A 21,434-nucleotide genomic window follows, 5' to 3' on the forward strand; every position below is an offset into this window, starting at 1 on the left:
CTCTTGATTTTATTTTGTATTCCCATTGACAGAATTCTAGCATTTCGCGGTATGTTAACCATTTGTGTTTACTTATCATTTCTTGTCTATAAAATGCTTCTTGTGTTGAGAGCCACAAAGGTGTTTTTGGCACAACCTAGATTTGTATCTATTCCATATTTTCAATATGGCACATCTAACATAGTGATTTTTAAAATCTACATTAACCTTGACTTTATCGTACCATAAATATTCATGCCACCCAAATCTTAGGTCATGTTCTTCTAACTCTAAAAATCTTCTATTTCTCAGCAACACCCACTCTTTCACCCAAACCAAACAGCAGGCTGCAAAATACAATTTCAAATCAGGTAAACCCATTCCTCCTCTTTCCTTCACATCTTGTAACATCTTATATTTAACTGGTGGTTTTTTCCCTTGCCATACCAACTTAGAGATATTTTTTGACCCTGTTTAAATGGTGCATCAGTTGTCAAAACCAGTATTGTCTGAAACAAAAACATCATTCTAGACAAAACATTCATTTTTATCACAGAAATTCTTCCCAACAATGACAATTGTAATTTCTCCCATCTTAACTGTCTTTTTAAACTTAATTCCATGTCTTAACATAATTATTTTGAAATAATATACAATTGATATTTGTCATGGTGACACCCAGATATTTTACTTTTTTTTCAATCTTAAAACCCATTTTCTTCATCAATTCTGTTTGATCCTCTTTTTTCATGCTTTTTGTTAATCTTAAAACCTGTTAATATACCAAATTCCTTTAATTTCCCATTAATGTTTCAATTCCCTTTAAAGTATCCTCCAAAACCAACACCAAGTCATCTGCAAAGGCCCTTAACTTATAGGTTTCTTTTTTAATCTTTACTCCCACAGCTTTCTCATCTTGTCTTATATCTCTATACAATATTTCAAGAACTAAAATAAACAAGAGAGGAGACAATGGGCATCCCTGTCTTGTTCCTTTTTGTATCTCACAAGGTTTTGTTAGATCTCCTTTAACAATTATTTGTGCTTTCTGTTGATCTTACCCATTTAATAAAATTCTGTCCAAAGTTCATATCTTCCAGAACTTTGAACAGGAAGGCCCAATTCAAATTGTCAAAGGCCTTCTCTGTGTCTAAGAAAATCAATGTGGTTTATTTTTCATTATGTTGCCACAAATATTCTAAAATGTCTAACACATTTCTAATATTGTCCTTTAATTGTTTTTTTAGATAAAAACCCACATTGATCCTCATGTATAAATTCTTGCAAAATTATTTTCAACCTCCCAGCCAAAATTGTTGTAAAACCAGGAGACTGTGAGTCCTAGGCCTCCCTTAGGCATGAAAGGGAGGGACTTTGGGCCAGTCGCTCTCTCAGCCCAACTCACCTCACAGGGTTGTTGTTGTGGGGAAAATAGGAGGAGGAAGGTGTATTAGATATGTTCACCACCAAGCTGGGATAAAAAAATCTATAAAAAAAAAACCTTATAGTAATTGGCCAATAGTTTTTTGTTAAATCAAATCTTGTCTCTCTTTAGGTATTAATGCTATAGTAGCCTCTTTACAGCTGTCTGGCATCTTTCCTCCCCGTAAAATAGAGTTCATCATATTTTATAAAGGTTGTGAAAGTTCATCCTCAAAACATTTACAATAAGATCCTGGTAAACCATCTGGTCCAGGCATCTTTCCTGTTCTAATCTTTTTCATAAGTTTGCAAACTTCCCTTATTGTTATAGGTCCATTCATTATCTGTTTCTGTTCCTCTGTAATCCTCGGTAGATTTTGTTTCTTGAAGTATTCATCTATTTTCTCCAGAGAGATGTCTTTTATATAATTTGGAATAATATTGTTGAAATGCTTTTTGCATAGCCACATTATCTGTTAATGCCCAATCTCCCTCTTGTAGTTTCAATATAATTTTCTTTTCTTTTTCTTTTCTTAATTTATATGCCAACCATTTCCCTGGCTTGTATGCAAACTTAAAGTTTTTTTACTTTGCATAGTTCATTTTTATTTCCATTTCTCTTATGGTTAACATAGATAATTATCACTGTAGAAGCTTCATTCATTGAGCAATACTGATCTTCTCTGGAAATTTCTTTAATTCTTCTTCTTTTCTTGTTATCTTATCCAAAATAGCTTGTGTTTTTTCTTGTCTCTTCTTTTTGAGCTCACTGTTATATTGTGTGAAATAACCTCTAATGAAAGCTTTACTTGCACCCCAAACCATTCTTACATCAGTCTCTTTATCTAAATTATTTTCAAAGAAGTCTTTTAATTTCTATTTACAATCCTCCACTATTGCTTCTTTCTGTAACAGCATTTCATTTAACCTCCATCTGAATGAACTAAGTTTCCTTTTATAAACCAAACTTACTGGATTATGAACTGAAAGTCTTTGGTAATGTCTCTACTTTATGAACTTTGGTAATCAAATTCTTTAAAATCCAAATCGTATCTATTCTTGAAAAAGATGTGTCTTTCAGAAAAATATATATACTCTCTTGAATTGCCATTTTTATATCTCCATATGTCAACAAGCCATAAACTGTCTATCAAGTCCAAAAAAAAAAACTTTTCATAATTTGCCTTGGGTAATTTTAATATTTTTCTGTGTATTTGTGGGGAAATCACTCCATTCCAATCCCCCATTAAACACCAATTTTCGTAAGAAAAGCCCATTAGTCTATCCATAAGTCCTTTATAAAACAATACTTTGTCCTCATCTGGGGCATAAATTCCCAATATCAGAGTCCTAGCCCTATGTAGACTTCTACCCCAACATATCTACCATGCTCATCAGTAAATATATGCTCTGGTTGTAGTTGGGGATTTATATACAAGACAACTCAATTTGTTTTTTTAATGCCTGCTGAAATAAATTCTTCACCCAAATTTTTATAAGTCAAATATTTTATGTCCTTTTTTCTGATATGTGTTTCTTATAGGCAAATTATGTCTTATTTTAATTTTTTCAAATAATGAAATATTTTTTCTCTTTTGAGGAGCATTTGCTCCATTTATATTCCACGTTAAGCACTTATAATCCATAATCAAGCCAAACATTTAGAAAAATCAATACCTGTAGCATCTAATTCAGTAACATCCCTTTCACCTTCTCATTGCACCTGTCAATGTTTTTGAATACTATCATCTGTCACCTCCATTTGTATTTCCTCCAACTCTTTTTTAAATTTTCCTAGAAATTCTCTTGCCTTCTGAACAGAATTCAGTTGAAACCTCTGCTGTTTAAAAGTAAAAAACACTCCTTCCAATTTGTCCCATCAAAATGGAATCTTTTTCTGTTTAAGCCTGTCAGTCAGAAAGAAGTAGCCTTTTCTCTTACACAGTATTCTAACTGGGATTTCTTTAAGCACAATTACATCTGTGTTATCAATCTTCAATCTTGTATTAAAATGCTGCTGGAAAACTTTATCTCTTTTTTTCTGACAAAATGCAACAAAACATCTCTTGGAACACTTCTTATTCTCATAAATCTTGTATTTATTCTATATACTTTATGAATTTCTGCCTCTGTATCCTCCTCATCCTAATCCAAAACAATTGCTAAAGCTTTAATAAACTTTTCTCTAATATCCTCACCAGAATCCTCCAGGATTGCTCTAAATCTCAAACAAAATTCCTTCTCTCTCAATTCCAATAGAGCCAGATTATCTAGTTCTCTTTCCAACTTTTTATCTACAACTTCTGTCTTACTCTCCAGAAATTCCACTTTGTCATTAATTTGTTTTACATCTCCAGTCACTTGTTTACAGAGTTTTCCATCTTCTTGACTTATTCTTTCTTCTCCTCTTTCATCTTTACAAGTCTTTCATCCATTCTCTCTTCAAAAGCTGTCAATTTGGTATTAAGTGATTCAGACACCTTTTTGCTTAATTCCGCAAACATTTTCTGAAGCAACTCTGGTATAATTCCTCTTTCTGCAGGTTGCTCAAACAATCCTGTCCTCCCTTCTCCTGTTTTTGCCACTTTTCTGATAGTTGCCATTCTAACACTGTAATCCAAAATTGGATTGCTCACTCACTTATTTTGTAAACTTTTTGCTCTCAGGATTCCTTCCCACTTTTAAAAATTACAGGGGACCCCCCAAAAAACTTTTGCTTCTATAGGTTATATTTATCAATACTTACCATATTAACAATTAAAATTGACACATTTGTAGAATATTTATTTATTGAATCATGTAAAAATAACAATATTAAACCCATTATATATTAATATAAATGATTTTTTTTCATGAAGAACCCTATTTTTTTACAAATAAAAAAATAATAATGAGAAGAGTGACATTGTTTTACATTTTTGCAAATATCTTCAATATCTGGCAAATAATTTTGATTGTATGGGTCCCCGAGAGGGTCTTGGGGGACCCTCAGGGGTCCTTGGACCATGCTTTAAGAAACACTGCTCTAAAGTGTTAAGGTGTATTTCACCCCTACATTTTGGTAGATGAATAGTGGGGGGTTTAGAGAACCCAAAAATGAGATAGGGCTATGAGTTACTTGTGGAATATCTCATTTCTACTAACCTTATTTTGTCCAAAGGTTTTCCTCTCTCACAGCATGGCCTGCTTTAGCTTCTTCCCTCTGCCTGCCTCATCCTCATAAAATGTCAATGCATCTCAAGTTGTATTAATAGGCAGAAAAATAATCTGAGTATCTGTTAGGATGGCTGATTCCAGCAGGGACTCATCTGCAGCTTTTTACGGGAGGGGAGGACCCCAACTTTAATTGCTTACTGTAAAGCAATATTTTTTTAATGAGGATTTTTTTATTCTATTAAAGAATTTACCAGATTGGAGGGAGGCAAATATAAAAGGGGGGAAGCCATCTGACCTCTGGACCCTGCAATCGGCATTTATGTAGAAAATTCATGAATTCATAGATGATGGTGAGAATGAATTGTTAAAGTGAAGGGTCATGCTCTCTCACCTCCTTACCTGCCCTTTAGTAGATAAACTGCTTCCTTGGGGATTGATGTGAACGTGTGCTCACGGCTGCTCTCTTCCTGCCCACAACTTCAAAGAGCAGCCAGAAAGGGGGGAGGGGAACATGCCTGCCATCAGGTCCCCCCCTTTCTTTATTTCCTCATAAATGCATAATCTTTATTCCCTCTTCCTGTGTCAGGGTCTAGAATTTTTAATATTTTCCCCTCTGGGCAGGTTTAAGAATCAACATTTCATGTTCCATCAGGGATAGCAAGAAGAGATTACACTCTTAGAACAAGGAATGGATACCAAGCAGTACCATGAGATGTGTGTGTTAACCTCAAACAATACCAAGATCTGGGGCTTTCCAGCTTACACAGAAAATGGCAGAGCATTTTCTTCTGTCCTTGTTTAATTGTTTAGATGATAATCTTACTATCTTTTGAAGCTCTATACAGGTAGAGTCATAATAACTGTAATTCCAGAATCTTTGAGATACAAAATGTGGGCTCTGCAAAAATGAAGTAAAAATATATAAATACTCTTAAATTATGTTTATTTAAATATATGGAATTAAAGCAATATACCGCAACTCAGTAAGGGCATAATCTAGTAGTGTTTTTTATGTTGTTGTATCTGCCTATCCTCAGACAATAACCTGTAAACAATGAAGGTTTTTTAAACTAATAAATAGGCAAGGGGAGTCTATCATAAAACAGCATGGGGCAACTATCACAGGCAGTTAATTTGTAGGGTCCTTAAAGAACAATATGTTGTTAGGTATTTAATTTATTGTATTTCTACTAAGGAGGAAGAAAAAGGCATCTCTGGGCTTTCCTGCCTCATGTGTCAAAACCTGATTGTCCTTCAATGTGATGTAGCTTGACTTTGAGAGGAGATGCCATCTGCTGCTGTTCCTCAGACTGCAACATTTAGGGGGAAGGGAATGCTGTCATGAGCTTGAGCTAAGAACTCCCAAGTTTTGTGACTCCCTAAAACAGCAGTCAAAGTTCTCAGAAGATGAATGGGCCAAGCATCCACGATAGAGCTCCTGCCCAAATTTGTTAGGTCACATGATAACAATAGGACTGCCATGTCTGAACTGCAAAAATTGGACAGAGAGAGGCTGAGATCCTTCAGCTTTTTTATCAATGGAAACATAGTAGAAGGTTGCTAGGGAGAAGAAATAAAGCTGAACTAAACATGTTCTCTTAGTGCCAATATCCCCATTATGGTATCAGAGGAACATAAAGACGGTGGCATATATTAAGAATTATTGCCTTTCTAGGCCTGACATAGAGATCATCAAATCATCCAAGCCTAAGATGATTCATACCCAGGACCTTTGATACCAATTACAGTTGAGCAGAATTTAGCAATTTTTGTAGACATTTTGATGGAGTAATCCACTAGCAGAAAGTACACAGCCTGTATTTCAGGCCAGCCTATACATTTAATAAAGGAATATTAACTTGGAACATCAAGTTGGTACAAGAGTCAGCACAGCAAGATGTGTGAAACTGTCTCAGGGCTTTGTCTGAGCAGAAGCCTTTTCAATATGGATATTGAACCTCTAATGCTTTCGAATGTAAGGCGTTAATCTTCATTACTATAAATGCTTTTTATAGTAGATGGAGGGTATATTAGAAAAATATATGAAAATGGTGAAAGGTGTACTGGGAGGCCTCCATAACAATAGTTTGAAGCTTTGGACCTCTCATTCTGAAGGTCCAAGTCAAGATCCCTGTTTGACCTAGCTTTCTCAGTGACTGAGAGATTGCAATTGGAGAGATCATAAGCTATTCTTTATTTTCGAAGAAGAGATAAACTTGCCAGTGAGAACAGACTGGCCCAGGAAATTTGTCCCAGCCAGTATTCCAAGCAACAAATTCTCATGTGGGCCTCAAATTCTCATGTGGGCAACAAATTCTCATGTGGTAGAAGCACAACCCAGTACCACATAAAGATGTACATTTGGTACAGCCCAAGGAATGTGAAGGATAATTGTTACACATTTTGACTGGATTTCTTCTAAGGCCATTATATCTTTATAGGCACACCGTTGTGGGCTGTACAACAGAAGGCTTAGCACCTTGGGCCTAAATAATTTAATTGCTGCAAGGACAAAATTATTACTGTTGCAACTAGTGAATGTAATTATAGCATAGGAGCCTTTGGGACATGTAATTTCTCAAATTTGTTATTTCCAAGTGGTAGAAGATTGAAAATAGATTCCTAAATATTTAAAACCTTGATCTGCTCAGTTTGGTTGCCACTGATTTTCCAATTATGGTGGCAGTGAATATGTCTCTTACTGAATAAGACCACCTTTGTTTTAGAACAACTAATTTCTAATTTTTCATTCTTGCAGATTATTGCTGGTATCTGAAGGTTCTGCCACAGACCACTCTGAGTCAGGAGAAGAATGACTGCATTGTCAGCATAGAGGAGGATGCAAAGAGGTCTATGATTGAGTGACAGGAACAGAACTCACATTTTGAGAGAGCTTGTATTATGGAATTAACATAAACATTAAATAAATTAACACATCCCTGTTTAACTCCCTCCAGAGCGGGGATTGCTGCAGAAAAGCCTCCATGAGCAAACCATTTCGCCTACATGTAGGTATTCTCATACAATATCATAATTAGTTGGAATAAATGGTAATATGTAGCTAGGGCTGCAAGTTTCCTCCATAGCATCTCTCTAGGGATCAAATCAAAAGCCACTGCCAGATTAATGAAGGCAGCATAGAGAGTTTCTTGTAGGTAGATGGAATATTTTTCTGCCAGGTGATATAAGGTGATGCACTGGTCCAAAGTTGATTGACCATCTGGTTAGCTAACACCTTCTCTTGAATCATCCAATCAAGCAATTTATCATAAAGGTATCTGCAAAACAGATTATTTCTAATGCTTAATAAATTAAGCGGTCAGTTGTTGGCCAGGTTCGATACATTCTTTTTTTTAAAAAAGATTGAAATTGTTATAGATCAACTGCAGTTGACCTGATAAAGGTGGGCATCTAATAATAAGTAAACAAAAACAACATTACTGTCCACTTTTGAATTGGCAACCTTCCCTTTGCTAAGAAGCAGTGCTGGTAAGGAGCGATAAAGAAACAATTCAAGTGGATGATAAGCTCAGTTGAAAGGGTAGTCCTTTCTCTGCAAAGCAGCCAGTGAACTGCTGAAGTTAACTTGCAACAAACTGAAGCATCCTAGTCTAAATGAACAAGAGAACTTGACATAACATAACATGGAAAAGTATAATACAGAAATGAAGTAGAGGAATGCATTCTGTCATCACTTTGAAGATAAATGGAGGATTAACAGAGGGCAATGTCATCCATTTCTGCCTTCCAGAAACAGTTGCTTGCAAGTTCTGGCAATGGACAACTGGGCTGTATGGATAAGCTCTTAATCTGGGAATTCAGACTCAGTCTCTTCCAAGCCCTTCTGGTCCTGCCTGCACATTAGGACATTAGCAGCAAAAATTCCAATAAGTAGAAAATGTTTACTGGCAGCATAGAGAATTATATGGTAGTCCTTCGGGTTCAAAGAAGACACACTGCTGTGCAGTTCACCTGTGGACATGGAGGTGGCTCTGCAGTCCCAGTCTGGAAGCAGAGTCCAGCACCATGGGGCACTGCAAGTCCATGGTTGTATTAACTGTGCATGTTATTCTGTAACACCACTCATGGTTTTCTATCAGTTTTTGGTGGTGCCTGTCTTCAAAGCTGATGGAGGCTTCATAGCACAGGGCTTGCCAGTGGGTTCTGTCAGCAGCTGCAGCTTCTAGTTCCCTTCGCTGGATGACACAGTGGCATAGGGTTTCTTTCACAGCCTCTTTGTAGCGCTTGCATGGTCAACCTCATGATCTCTTCCCAGACTCCAGTACACTATAGAGCAACTGGCAATACATACAGTGGTCTTCCATCCTGATGACATGTCCCACCCACTGCATCTGGGCTCTGATAATCAGGGACTTAATGCTGGTGGACTCTGTGCAATCCAATGAATGCTGAGGATGGAGCAGAGAACACACATGTGAAATTTCTCCAATTTTTTGTTGTGCCTTCGGTACAGAGTCCAGGACTAACATCCATATAGGAGAGAAGGGATAACCATAGCTCTGTAGACTTTCAGCTTTGTGGAGATACGGATGTTGTGTTGATTGAGCACTCTAGTACACAGCCACCCCAGTGCCTGGCTGGCCTTGCTGATCCTGGAGTCAATTTTTTTGTCCAAAGACCCATTGCTTAAGATGATGCTTCCCAAGTATTTGAAGCTATTTACATCTGTCAGCTGGGTGTCATGAACTGTGATTTTTGATTCTACATGGTTGGTATTTGTCACAGGCTGGTAAAGTACTTCAGTCTGGTTCAGGTTGATAGTCAGGCTGAAGAGCATAGGAGCATCTGAGAATTTGTTCAGCATCAACTGTAGATAACTGTCTTTGTGCACCAAGAGCGCACAGTCATCAACAAAGAGGGTTTCTTGGGTGACTATATGGAGGCACTTCATCTGTGTGTTCAAGCAGTGAAGGTCAAAGAGAGAGCCATCCAACTGGTGCCTAATGTACACTCCCTCCTTCAGACCCTGGACAGCATGTGACAACATGCAAGCGAAGAACAGATTGAACAGGACTGGGGCTAGCACACAACCCTGTTTTACCTCATTGGAAATGGCAAATGCAGTTGATGTATCACCATTGTAAAGAACCTGTCCTGTCATTCTGTCATGGAGTAGCTGAATCAGCTTCACAAATTTCCTCGGGCATCCATAACGTCTCAGGATGATCCAGAGAGCCTCCCTGTTTACAGTGCCAAATGCCTTTGTCAGGTCAATGAGGACAGAGTAAAGAGGCTTGTTCTGCTCGATGCACTTCTCCTGGACTTGCCTCATGGCAAATATCATATCTGCTATATTCTGTTCCAGCTGAAAGCCACACTGTGCCTCTGGGAGGTTCCTTTCTGAGACAGTGACAAGTCTATTCAGGAGAATGCAGGCAAAGGTCTTGCCTGCAATGGACAGCAGTGAGATACCCCTGTAGTTTCCACAGTCTGATTTGCTTCCCTTATTTTTGTAGAGACCCACAATGAGGGTATCGCAGAGGTCGTCAGGCATCTCCTCTGTGGACCAAATGTCTTCCAAGCTGTCTTGGAATGCCTGTAAGGTGTTTGGGTCTAGTGCTCTGTATCTCATCAGGAATGCCATCCTGCTTTATTTGAATTCATTTGTGAGATTGCTTTCTTGATCTCATCAGTAGTGGGAGGCGGGTCTGGGCATCCAAGACTGACAGCTGAGAAATCTGCTGTAAGACATCATGATCAACCATGGCTGGCCTATTGAGTAGGTTGGAAAAGTGTTCATTCCACTGTTTTTTCAGTCCTTCCTGGTCTTTGATCATGCTCTACCATCAGATGGACCATAAGCTGCCAAACATCTCTGCTGCTCCCAGTACTGAGATGAACAACCACTGGTCCAAGGGCCGCCCACATGCTGGTTTGTGACCACAACTGCCAGTGGTCATCTCCACCTGTTGCTTCGCCACTCCCCCATCACTGCAGGGCTCAATGAATCAGGTTTGGACTAAGATGATTTGTAGATGAGTTGTAGATGAAGTTGAATTGCACAACAGAAACCTTGCATGATGGAGTTTTAAGTGGAACAGCCATTGCACAGGAGCAGTCCCACTCTCTTGGCATAAGAGACCTTAATCCAGTGGCATGGAGAACCATTACGGCTGGAGACCTCACCTGCTGCAGTGGATGACCAGGATGTCTAAGTGTCTTATTGTGCTCTTAGCATTCCACAATGTCTGCTGGGCCTTCCTTCTTGACTGTTGGACCATTGATCAGTCTCCTTCTGTCATGAGCCACAATTCAGTGTCTGACTCTGACACTGAAGATGTTGCTCCAGCTGAGCCTGTGGAATGTCAGCCTCAGGAATCATTAAGCTATGATGCATCTGAGGATGATCAGCCACAGGCATTTCCTGATCAGCTGGAGCAGTCAGATGATGAGGCATGTCCCCCAAGCCCCAGATCCAGATGCACACAGAGGCGAGCAGAGCAGTGTCAATCAATGAGACTCCTCATGAGGCAAAGGGTGAGGCCTGAATAATTGCAACCAGCTGATTTGCAAGCCAGCAGAGAGATTTATGTAGCTTGTTTTACCTTCAGTTTCTGTTGGAAACAACTGTTTGGAAACCTAGCTTGTGTTCCAGTGTATCCTGTTCTTGGATTCCTGACTTCTGGACTGGCTGGTTACTCGATCTGGCTTTGTGACTTTTGGCAATGTAACTAGACTAATCTTTTGCTACTTGGACTGCAAGTGGTACTTTTTAGGCAAACAGGCTTTGCTAAATCTTTGATTTACAACCTGTCTGCTGTTATCTGCTTCTGTTCCTTGGCAACTATGTCTGCAGTTATCTGTCTGCTACCTTGAAACAGAACACCTCCGCTCAATCTGCCAGGGCCAGACTTCACATGGTGGAATAGACAAATCTCCTATCTCACTGAGAGTCGAAGACCCATTGGCTACCCTCACCTGGCCTGTCTGTGGAGATGGTTCACCAGGGTGTGTCCACTGCATGTGTTACAGCTACTTGGAGCCACAGGTGAGAGCTGAGTGCAGGTGGGGACCAAAGGTGAACAAGCAGCCCTAGAAAGGGCATGGAAGGCCCATCTACCAAAGATGCTACCCCTTCCTGCACACCCCATATACCCATAGAGAATTACCTCAAAATCAATACCACAGGTGGACAATTTCTAGAATATTATCATGTAATCAATCACACTGGTACCTAGGTCTCCCCAGAAAGTGAATTTTCCCTCAACATCAATACGGCACAACTGTGATGGAATGGAATTATGAAGGTCAAACTCAGGCAGATAAACATTTTCTTAGCTCGCATTGGCATTGTCTCTTGGAGTTCCTTGGGCTAGGCCCGACATCAGTCAATTCAATCCAACTATGTTTATTAGCTACAACCTCTAGCAAGAATCTTCCCAGACTAAAACCCCAGTTCCCAAAGTCCTCCAGCCACAACAGTGTGAATTCCTCAGGGAGGTGCCAGTCTCATCCTATAGTTCCTCCCATGCAGTTCTGCGAGCTAAGAAAATGTTTATCTGCCTGAGCTTGGCCTTCATAATTCCATTCCATCACACAACCACTTTAAAAAACAGATTACATTTAATGGCCAATTGGCTACATTCTACCCTCTATTATTAATACCTTCATTTATAAAATGGTGAAATCTAAACTGAGGTACCTGTCAAGATTAAAATTTACAAAGTAACAACAACAAATAGGATTCATCATCAGGACCCAGCCTGCTTTAGAAATCTCCTGCTAAAATCAGCTCTAAATTTGGGGATTGGGAAATTGATTCCAATATATAGTCCTTAAGCAAATCGCCAAAATCATTAATTTGGGATAGCAACCTGTGAGGATGGAAATAAACATTAACTAGCCGAAAGTTTTGTCCCTCAGTTTGTAGTTCCATAGCATTAGCCAGAGAATTATGAATAGGCACAGAGGCAATTGTATATGATTTAGCGGAGATTAGAATACTAATCCCCCCTTGAAAATGGCCACCTTTTGAGCCAGGGGTTGCTTGAAGTGAAAAAGATATCTAAGCCTCTAGTTCCACAGGTTCTTATTTCAAGATTACTTGCAAAGGAAACATGTCAAATTGCCTTAATAGGCAATTAAAAGTAGGATCTCTGTTTAGAACATCAATCTGCTACATTCCAAGAAATCAGCCATAGGTTGGGTGAGGTATCCAAATGTCATTCAGCAAGAATTGCCTCTAGGATTGTCTTGGGGTGGTTTGCTCTTGTAGGAGCAGAAGAGGCTAAGGCACGCAGATTCAAGTTAACCTCCTGTAATCTAGTAGCCAAAGCAGATATGTTAGGATGGGGTCCCCAGTGGACAAATCTGTCCTCCATGGATTGGGCTGCTGCTTGGTTCAATAGGGGATCTGCAATATGAGAATCTAACATTTCCTTCTAACACTTCTGTAAAAACAGCTTTTAACTAGGTTTCTCACATGATTCAGCTTGATGGTAGTTAAGGTATGATGAACAGAAGGAGGATCAGATAGAGTTGTCTGAGGTTTACAGGATTGACTTGTTGATTTGGCTCCTCAAAATCACAAACTTTGGAAGTGGATGTTGAAATAGATTTAAAAGGAGATTATCTCAGTGTAAGTCCTGACAAGGCTTGTTTTAGTCCTCTTATCATTGTAGGATGAAAGTTTGATCCTTCTTTGGCAACTGAGTGAAAAAGATTTTTTTACAAAAAATTTCTTCCAGGACAACACTGGGGGATAACAGAGTTAAAGGCTCACTAGATGAGTCTCATTTTTTAGTGCTGTTTTATCTAACAATTTGGGATCCTCTGAAGTTGGTTTCACTTCTTGGCTAATTAATTAAATATTATACCCGTGCTTTTTGTTAGGCAGTAATGGTAATCTTGATATCCAGACCACAAACAAAGTGTCAGAAATGTCCTCATTTTAAATAACACGTGAGATCATTGGAGTTTTAAATTCAATTAAGATTGTATAGCCACCAAAAGATCTATTTACCACTTCCATATTAATTTGGGGCATTGGAGCATGAAGCAGCAGACTCAGAGAAAGAGCAGTTGCTTTATGAGAAAACCATCTATGCTTATTTTTGATGTTGTTTCTGATAGAAAACTGTATTTGAGATGTTTGAAAAATACAAGTAGGCGAAGTGTCAAATAGGTCATTGTGGAGGGCTTCTGGACATTGGCTGAACTTCTTCAGGAGTCGGCAAATTAGAACACTCCCCTGCTAAGGGATGGGGCCCTTCAGCAATCTGATAATCAGGAAAGCAGTTTAAAAGCTGATATAGAATACCAAGTTTCTCATTAATGGCTGTTAGTTTTTGAAAAAAATGAGGGACAACACATCTGCTGTGAGAAAGCATTGATTTGCCTGAGAGTGTTCTAATACTGGATTCTTGTGCAAGTAATCTCTTCCTAATCTATTTAACTTTATTTGGAACAGAGCCCAGATTCAGGGAAGAAGCAGAGCAGTTGTTCTTATTTCATCTTCAACTTCTGTTGAGTTTAGGAGCTCAGATTGCTTGCTTAAAGTAAATAATTTGTTCACAATTGCTGAGATACAGTCCATCAGAAGCTGCTCCTCAATTTTCAGTTGTTTAGAAGATTTCCAAGAGCTTTCCTGTCCAGAATTCAGGGCATTTAAATTGGCACAGGTGGAATATAATTCTGCTAGCTGACTGTAATAAAGTGGTGGCTAAAAAGAAATTAAAACTGAAGCCAATAAAAGAGAGAGAGAGAGAGAGAGAGAGAGTGTGTGTGTGTATATGTATGTATGTGTGTATATACACACACACACACACACACAGTGCTCATCCATCAGAGCAGTTGATCACTATCAAAATAAGATAAAATACTAAATAAAAAGCCACAAAATAAGAGAAACGAAACCTGATACATCTTTATTGTCATCTTGGAGGGGAAACTATCTTGAGGGGGTAAGTGGGGCAGAATATTTTTCTAGATCTCAAAGGCTTTGCTGTCTTTTCAGTGAGTTGAAGCCATCCGGGAAAATACTTAGACCTTTCAATGGTAAAACTCATACTAACTGTTTCTTAGCAGGCAAATAAAAACACACACACATTGTGGAATATGATAGAAATTGCACCCACAGGTTTAAATATGTGATTGTGTCAGGGGCTAAGCCATCTCCTTGGCATACCAGACTCCCTTCTTTTCTTCTTAGCCAGAAAAAGAGCATGAAAGGAAAGGTGACAGAAATGATTAGAGCAATGAAACAGCTAAGTCTGAACAGAAAGCAGAAACACCAAGCTGATTATAGTAAAACCAAGATACATTTGGGGGGGTGGGGGAGGAAGATAGAAATCTGCCAGAATAATGGATAGGTCTAAAACTATCATTACGCAAAAATGAAACTTTAAAAAAATATGTGTTTTATATATTAATGTGGGTCCTAATTCATTTATTACAAATCCAGTGCTAGAAAAGTCAACGCAGTTGACATGGGAAGAACACTGACTTGGCAGAACAAGATGAGTTCCCTTGGGACTTTTGAGTGAATTAGTTATTACATTGGTTCAGGTACTATCTAAAGATACTGCCCACTTCTACAATGTTGGGCAACCTTTTTGTTGCTGGGAAGATCTTAATATTTGGGGGTAAAATCAGGAGCCACAGAGAGTGGGGCAATGTTGAAGATTGTTGGGCTGGCTTTTCCTCTTGATTTGGAGGGAGGGGGAAATTGAGGGCTATTATTTTTCAAACAGTAAGTCCTCTATATAGGATTTACGCTACAGTTTTTATCTGTTTTTTGTCTCCAAATGAAGAAAAAAAATGTCATCAATTTTCAGCAATAGCGGCCAGAGTAAGCTCCAGTGGTTGCAGTTTGCCCATCCTGGTACTACATGTTCTGCCACCAAAATTATCTTCTGATCATACCTCAGATCCAGGAAAAAATGACACTCGCAAAGTATGAATCATTCTGTGGAAGTGTTTTTAATTACTTTGGGGTGTTGAGTGAATACCATCTTTGAAATCTAGAACATTTTTGTATAAACTTCCATATGCTGGGTTTATTATGTTAATCCTCTTTGCTCTTTTAGCGCTCACATTCTTAACTGTTTTTATTTACTTAGTTGTTTTTCTATACTACCTTAGCCATTTTTATAGATTGAGAGACAAGATAAAAAGTGCTTTAAACAACAAATGGACTGCTTCTGTATTCAGGTTAAATGAACAAATCCTACTGTGCCCTTTTTTGTATGGAGTAAAAGAACGGGTAATGACCTAATGACAATCAGGAGAACAGAAGCCTTTGAAGTTTGGATTCACAAACAATTATTTAAAATACTTGGATAGAACATGTACAAAATGAGATGGACTTCCAAACAATTTGTAAAAAGTGGGGAACTGTAAATACCATTAAGGAAAGGAAATTGGAATATGATATGCAGTGTTGAGAAAACTCAACTACTTCTGTTAATAATATAAGGAAAGATGCAAGACAAACACAGTGCTGGAATTGGATGGAGATTCTGGTAGAAAATTCTACATACAGCATCCTTATTTTGCACAGTGACATAAAATAATAGCACTGATGGTTGCAAGCTCCAGTAGAAAATGGAACTTTAAAAATGTTCCTTTTTTAGCATTTACGTTAAAGTCTCCTGCAGCAATAAAGGCTAACAAATGGAGCAAAGCACCCATTTTCATGGGCTACAGTTCCTTTTACTGAAGAAGGGTGTGTCTATGCACTACTGCGTAGTATTACTTTTTTAAGGCATAAGCATCTCCTGCAGAATTCCACGGCCACCTTTAATCCAACAAGGCACAATTATTTGTCCATGTGTTGCTTGCAACTAGCATGATACGTGGTTATTTTACACCCATGGAAACTGTACATGTAGACCCATTTTATTTTAAGGATGGAACTCTTGGTTTAAGCTCTGCACTGCAACTATTAGACATATTTAAGTGGGAAGGCCCTCCCTGTACAATGTACATTCTCTAAATGCCATCTCTGTAATCTGTCCCACAACATCCAATATGCCCAGTGGGCTACATTCTTGTTTTCTTCCTTATTGTCTGTCATGGATTTCTGAATACCAGCCAAAAGGCAATCTATTTTCTACCACTAGATGGCCAAAGATCAGGTTGAGGTTTTGCATGAGATGGTAAGATAATTGGTTTAATCAATCATATGGATTTACTCTGAAAGATCTCTTGTAAGCCCACTACAAAGCATATGGAATGTACATGATGTTTTTGTTAACAACCAGAACTTTGCCTTCTGCACCATAGCAACTAAACCTACTTTAGATTGTTCTAATCCTATCTTGAATTAGAATTATGTCTCAAATTCACACACGGAGCTTTCTGGCAATTACTAGAAGCAGTGCTTAGTCAAGTAAGGCATGTCCAAGAAGCATGTCTGAATATGAAACCAACATTCTTTTCCCCAGTGTTGTTCACAGACCTCTCTTGTAGGATCAATTCCATACTGCAGCACTTCAGTGAACACAATTGGCCATACCAGAGGAACATTTGGGTGGCAAATCACACTGGAATATTGTGGGGCAATTAAGAAGCTTGATTGCCTCCAAGGTCTGCATACATTGGAGAGCCAGGACAGTTGGACTCGGACCTGGGAGATCCAATGTGTGACCCTGACTTAAACTCTTTCACACTCTGCTACGGGGTATTTTTTTGAGAGGATGATATTAGGGGAGACCCCTTTGGTACACCATCGGGGTTCTCAGAGAAAAGGCATAGTAGAAATGCAGTAAATAAAACATGTGGGCAGACAGAAATGAGCTAATTGCCATGGCTTCTGCCTTATGCAAATGTAACCTTCTTACTTATTTCTACAGGCCGATCAACAAACTGTAGGTCATGGCTGAGACAGAGTTTCCTTTGTGTTATTGAACCTGCATAAAAATATAGAGATTCATTTTTGAGAGGGGGTTGGTAGGGTACATATGTCTAACTGTGTGAGAGAGATGGGTCAGTAGTAGTAATATATCTTCCCCATGCTCTAAGGAGGATCTCGATTGTGGTTTTTCTTCCAAAGGTGCCAGGTTTCAGTCCCAAGTGCAAAGATCTTATGCAGAAGGTTTGAGGGGAAGAACCTTTTGACAGCATAACAGTCAAGAGAGATAATTGGTTAGATGTCTCAGCTGCGTGCTTCACTAGTGCAGAAGCATATGTTCATTGGAAAGAAAAGTAGAAGTTACAAGTCCTGTTTCTGCACAAATCTCTGCATTTTAAAAAGAAATAATGAATTAGATGAACATTTGTGTGATGGAATGGAATTATGAAGGTCAAGCTCAGGGAGACAAACATTTTCTTAGCTCGCCAGAACCGTGTGGGAGGATCAAGAGGATGAGACTGGCACCTCCCTGAGGAATTCACACTGTTGTGGCTGGAGGACTTTGGGAACTGGGGCTTTATTCTGGGAAGATTCTTGCTAGAGGTTGTAGCTAATAAATATAGCTGAACTGAATTAGCATTGTCTCTTCGAGTTCCTTGGGCTAGGCCTGACATCAATCTTCCTAGACTAAAACCCCAGTTCCCAAAGTCCTCCAGCCACAACAGTGTGAATTCCTCAGGGAGGTGCCAGTCTCATCCTCTTGATCCTCCCACACGGTTCTGGAGAGCTAAGAAAATGTTTGTCTCCCTGAGCTCGACATTCATAATTCCATTCCATCACAATTTGCCTTATATTGAACAAGTCCATAATTGTAACCTGTGTGAACTAGCCTTTAGGTATCATTGAGAATGTACTCTTAACACCAATACTCAGCATATTTCTTCTTGCTGTTCTAAATCTTATTCCACAAGGATTCATGTCAGAGAGGCAGACTTCCTAGAGTAACACATGGCTAATATTGGAAGAACTTGTCAAGATAAAGATAAGGAAAAGAAAAAAATCTATTTGGGCTTGACCAAAGTAATAATCAGAAGTAGATTCTGTTGTGCAGAGTACAGCAGTGCTCCCAGAAACCCTTTGCCCAGGGAAAAAATACACACCAGCATGATAGGTTTGCAAGCTGCAATGTCCATATCTTGTTCTCCAAAGAAACTCAGCCAGAAAATATATACTATCTGGTTGTTTATTGATAAAAATGCAAAACTTCATAAAATACAAGTTGTATACAAAATATAGGAAAAAACACTTCTTCTCATAAATTCAGCATCCAAGACTTATCCACAAACATAAAGTCTCTAGCCAAAAACTCTAGAGAAGAGGTACACTACTTGGCTATCTGTTACAACTACATAATCCATAAATCTACATACCTACATGGTAGCTAACACAACTGCAACTGTAACTACAACTGTCAGGCTGGGCATACAAATGCTCCAGTTATATTGTTACTCCATACCCCCCCACTGGGTAACTAGCATACACACGCCAATAGGTGGCAGTAATTAGCAGTAGACGTGCACAACACACAGTCACAAGTTGTTGTGTTGACATGAGCTACATAAGCTAGACATAATATTGTTGTACAGATAACGGGATGAATTTCTTCCCATGAGAAAATCCTGACAGATTCATGACAGAGTAAGATTAAATAGTATGAGGTGTGGAACACCCAGCAATGCCTGAAAGGCATAAGTTAAATCAAGAAATGCCACGATGACAATTGACTACAGTAAAACAAATCCACAGAATCCTACCACAGGAGTATCCTAGTTAATTCTACTGCAACCAACCCAGTTTACAGTATTTCTGAGGATATCTGAAACCAACTAAGCAACTTAGATAAATAAATTATAAGCAAGAATCACTTTTGATGCTTTAATGATTATTTCTCCAAAAATGACCCTTCAGCTTTCAAAACTGCTTAAGGCAAACCTATATAATATATTCAGAAAATATTTGCATTCGCTGCCTTATGAAACTCAAAATAACAGAACAGTGCTCTTTTGTCTCCCTTCCAAAATACACTGAAAGTCAGGGAAGTAGTACAAGCAATACATCCAGAGTTGAAGAGTGTCACAATTGCTGACCCTAAATGTATTTAATTCAGTATAATAGATCTTATAGCCGCTTTTCAGAATAAAATCTAGAGCTACTGTATCAGGGCTGCAATAATCCAGGGGACCCAGGATGGAAGCAAAATGCTACCAAGAACTCTAGCTCCTTCCTGCCACCTGTTGGTCACCTGAATTTTGCAGCCCAAATACAGTACTGTAGTCATAAATCCCTTGTAAAATGCACTACCACTTAAAAGTACATCTTTATATTTGTTTAGTTATGTGCCATCAAGTCGTTTTCAACTCCTAGCAACCACATACATAGATTTCTCCATGATTATCTATCCCTAACCTATTCTTTCAAGTCTCCCAACAGTGCACTCATTGCCACTGTAACTGAGTCCATCTACCTTGCTGCTGGTTGTCATCTTCTTCTCTTTCCTTCCACCTTTCCCAGCATTAGCGCCTTCTTCAGAGAGCTAGAGCTTCACACAATGTGTCTGAAGTAGGATAATTTGAGTCTGGTCATTTGTGCCTCAAGTGAGAACTCTGGGTTGATTTGTTCAATGATCAAGTTTGTTTTCTTGGCTGTCCACAGTATTCTCAGGAGTCTTCCCCAACACCAGAGTTCAAAGGCATCAGTATGCTCCCTATCCTAAAACAATATTCAGTATATAAATTATTCTAATAACCAACACATAGCTGTTCCCTTTTCCACCTTGTTACAAGAACAATACCTCTTTCAGTCAGAAGCTTAGATGCTTCTAGATTTGTCTTTTCCTAGGAAACAGGCCCTCTTACTACTTCTGTGAGAAAATTGCATAAAAAGTAACACTGTACTCTATATGAATCCTGAAAGAAGAAAGGTGAGGAAATATGATTTGGGACTTCGTAAAGCAAGTGTCTAATTGATCTGTCTGTGTAATCAATACCTTTCCCACTCAGATTGTCCACAATTTCAAAATAATAATGGCTGAAATTTAAATTCTGGGTTCTTTGCCCCAGTGCTGTTTCCCACTTTATCCTATGAAATCACTGTCATTCCGGGTTATTATGTGTTGAACACCTTTTATAAGCTTTTGTAGCTATCATAATAATAACTGCTACATCTGCAAAAAGAGTAGCATTAGCCCCCAAAGCAATAAAATTTAGCTCTCTCTTCTGAATAGCTCCCTCATGGTGCTTCACTGCCTTGCTGCGTGCATTTAACTTTTGGGAATCCAGTGGATGCTTAACTGCTTCATTTTTTTCTTTAGAGAAACTCTGAGAAAGGCTACGATATTGTTCAACTTTCTCAACAATGGCTTTAAACAACTCATAGAAGAATTTGAGTGAGAGACGGCAATATTTCCCTAAAAGCAGAAGTTGGTTTGTTATTGATTGATAGATAAGAATGCTTCTAATCTGCCTTTTGGTCCTCACAATTATTTCTATAATTCTCTGTAGACTGCCCACTTCAACAAAGGATGCAAAGAGGTTTACAGTCAAACAAAAACAATTAAAATAACAACGGAGAATCTAATTTAGCTATCCCAGGCATTCCTAATCTAGCTAACCCAGCATTCACAGTTGGAACAATGGAGTGTATAAAGCCTTCATAATGGCCAGGAAGTTGGGGCCATTCCTCATCTGGGCTGGCAGGGTGTTCCAAATGGTTCCCTGTTACTGAGAAGGCCCTCCATCGTCTCTTGCAGGATGGGGACCCTCAGAGTACATTCCTCCGGTGAACATAGAAGTCTGATTGAATTTGGGTGAGAAAAATCTTTTCGTAAGTACTGGGGGGATTAGCCTTGCAGGGCTTTAAAAGAGGTAACCAGGACCTTGAAATGGACCTGGAAGCAACCTGGTAAGCAATGCAGTGATCACAGCAGTCCTGTATGTACTGCATCCACATTTTCTATCAGTTGAAGCTTCCTAGTTATCTTTCGGGGAGCCACCCCATGTAGGCA

The sequence above is a fragment of the Python bivittatus genome, unplaced genomic scaffold (assembly GCF_059951505.1).
Source record: "Python bivittatus isolate LINGU-HERP-01145 unplaced genomic scaffold, Pbiv_v1 ctg000020_np1212, whole genome shotgun sequence".
In the NCBI taxonomy this organism is placed as follows: domain Eukaryota; kingdom Metazoa; phylum Chordata; class Lepidosauria; order Squamata; family Pythonidae; genus Python; species Python bivittatus.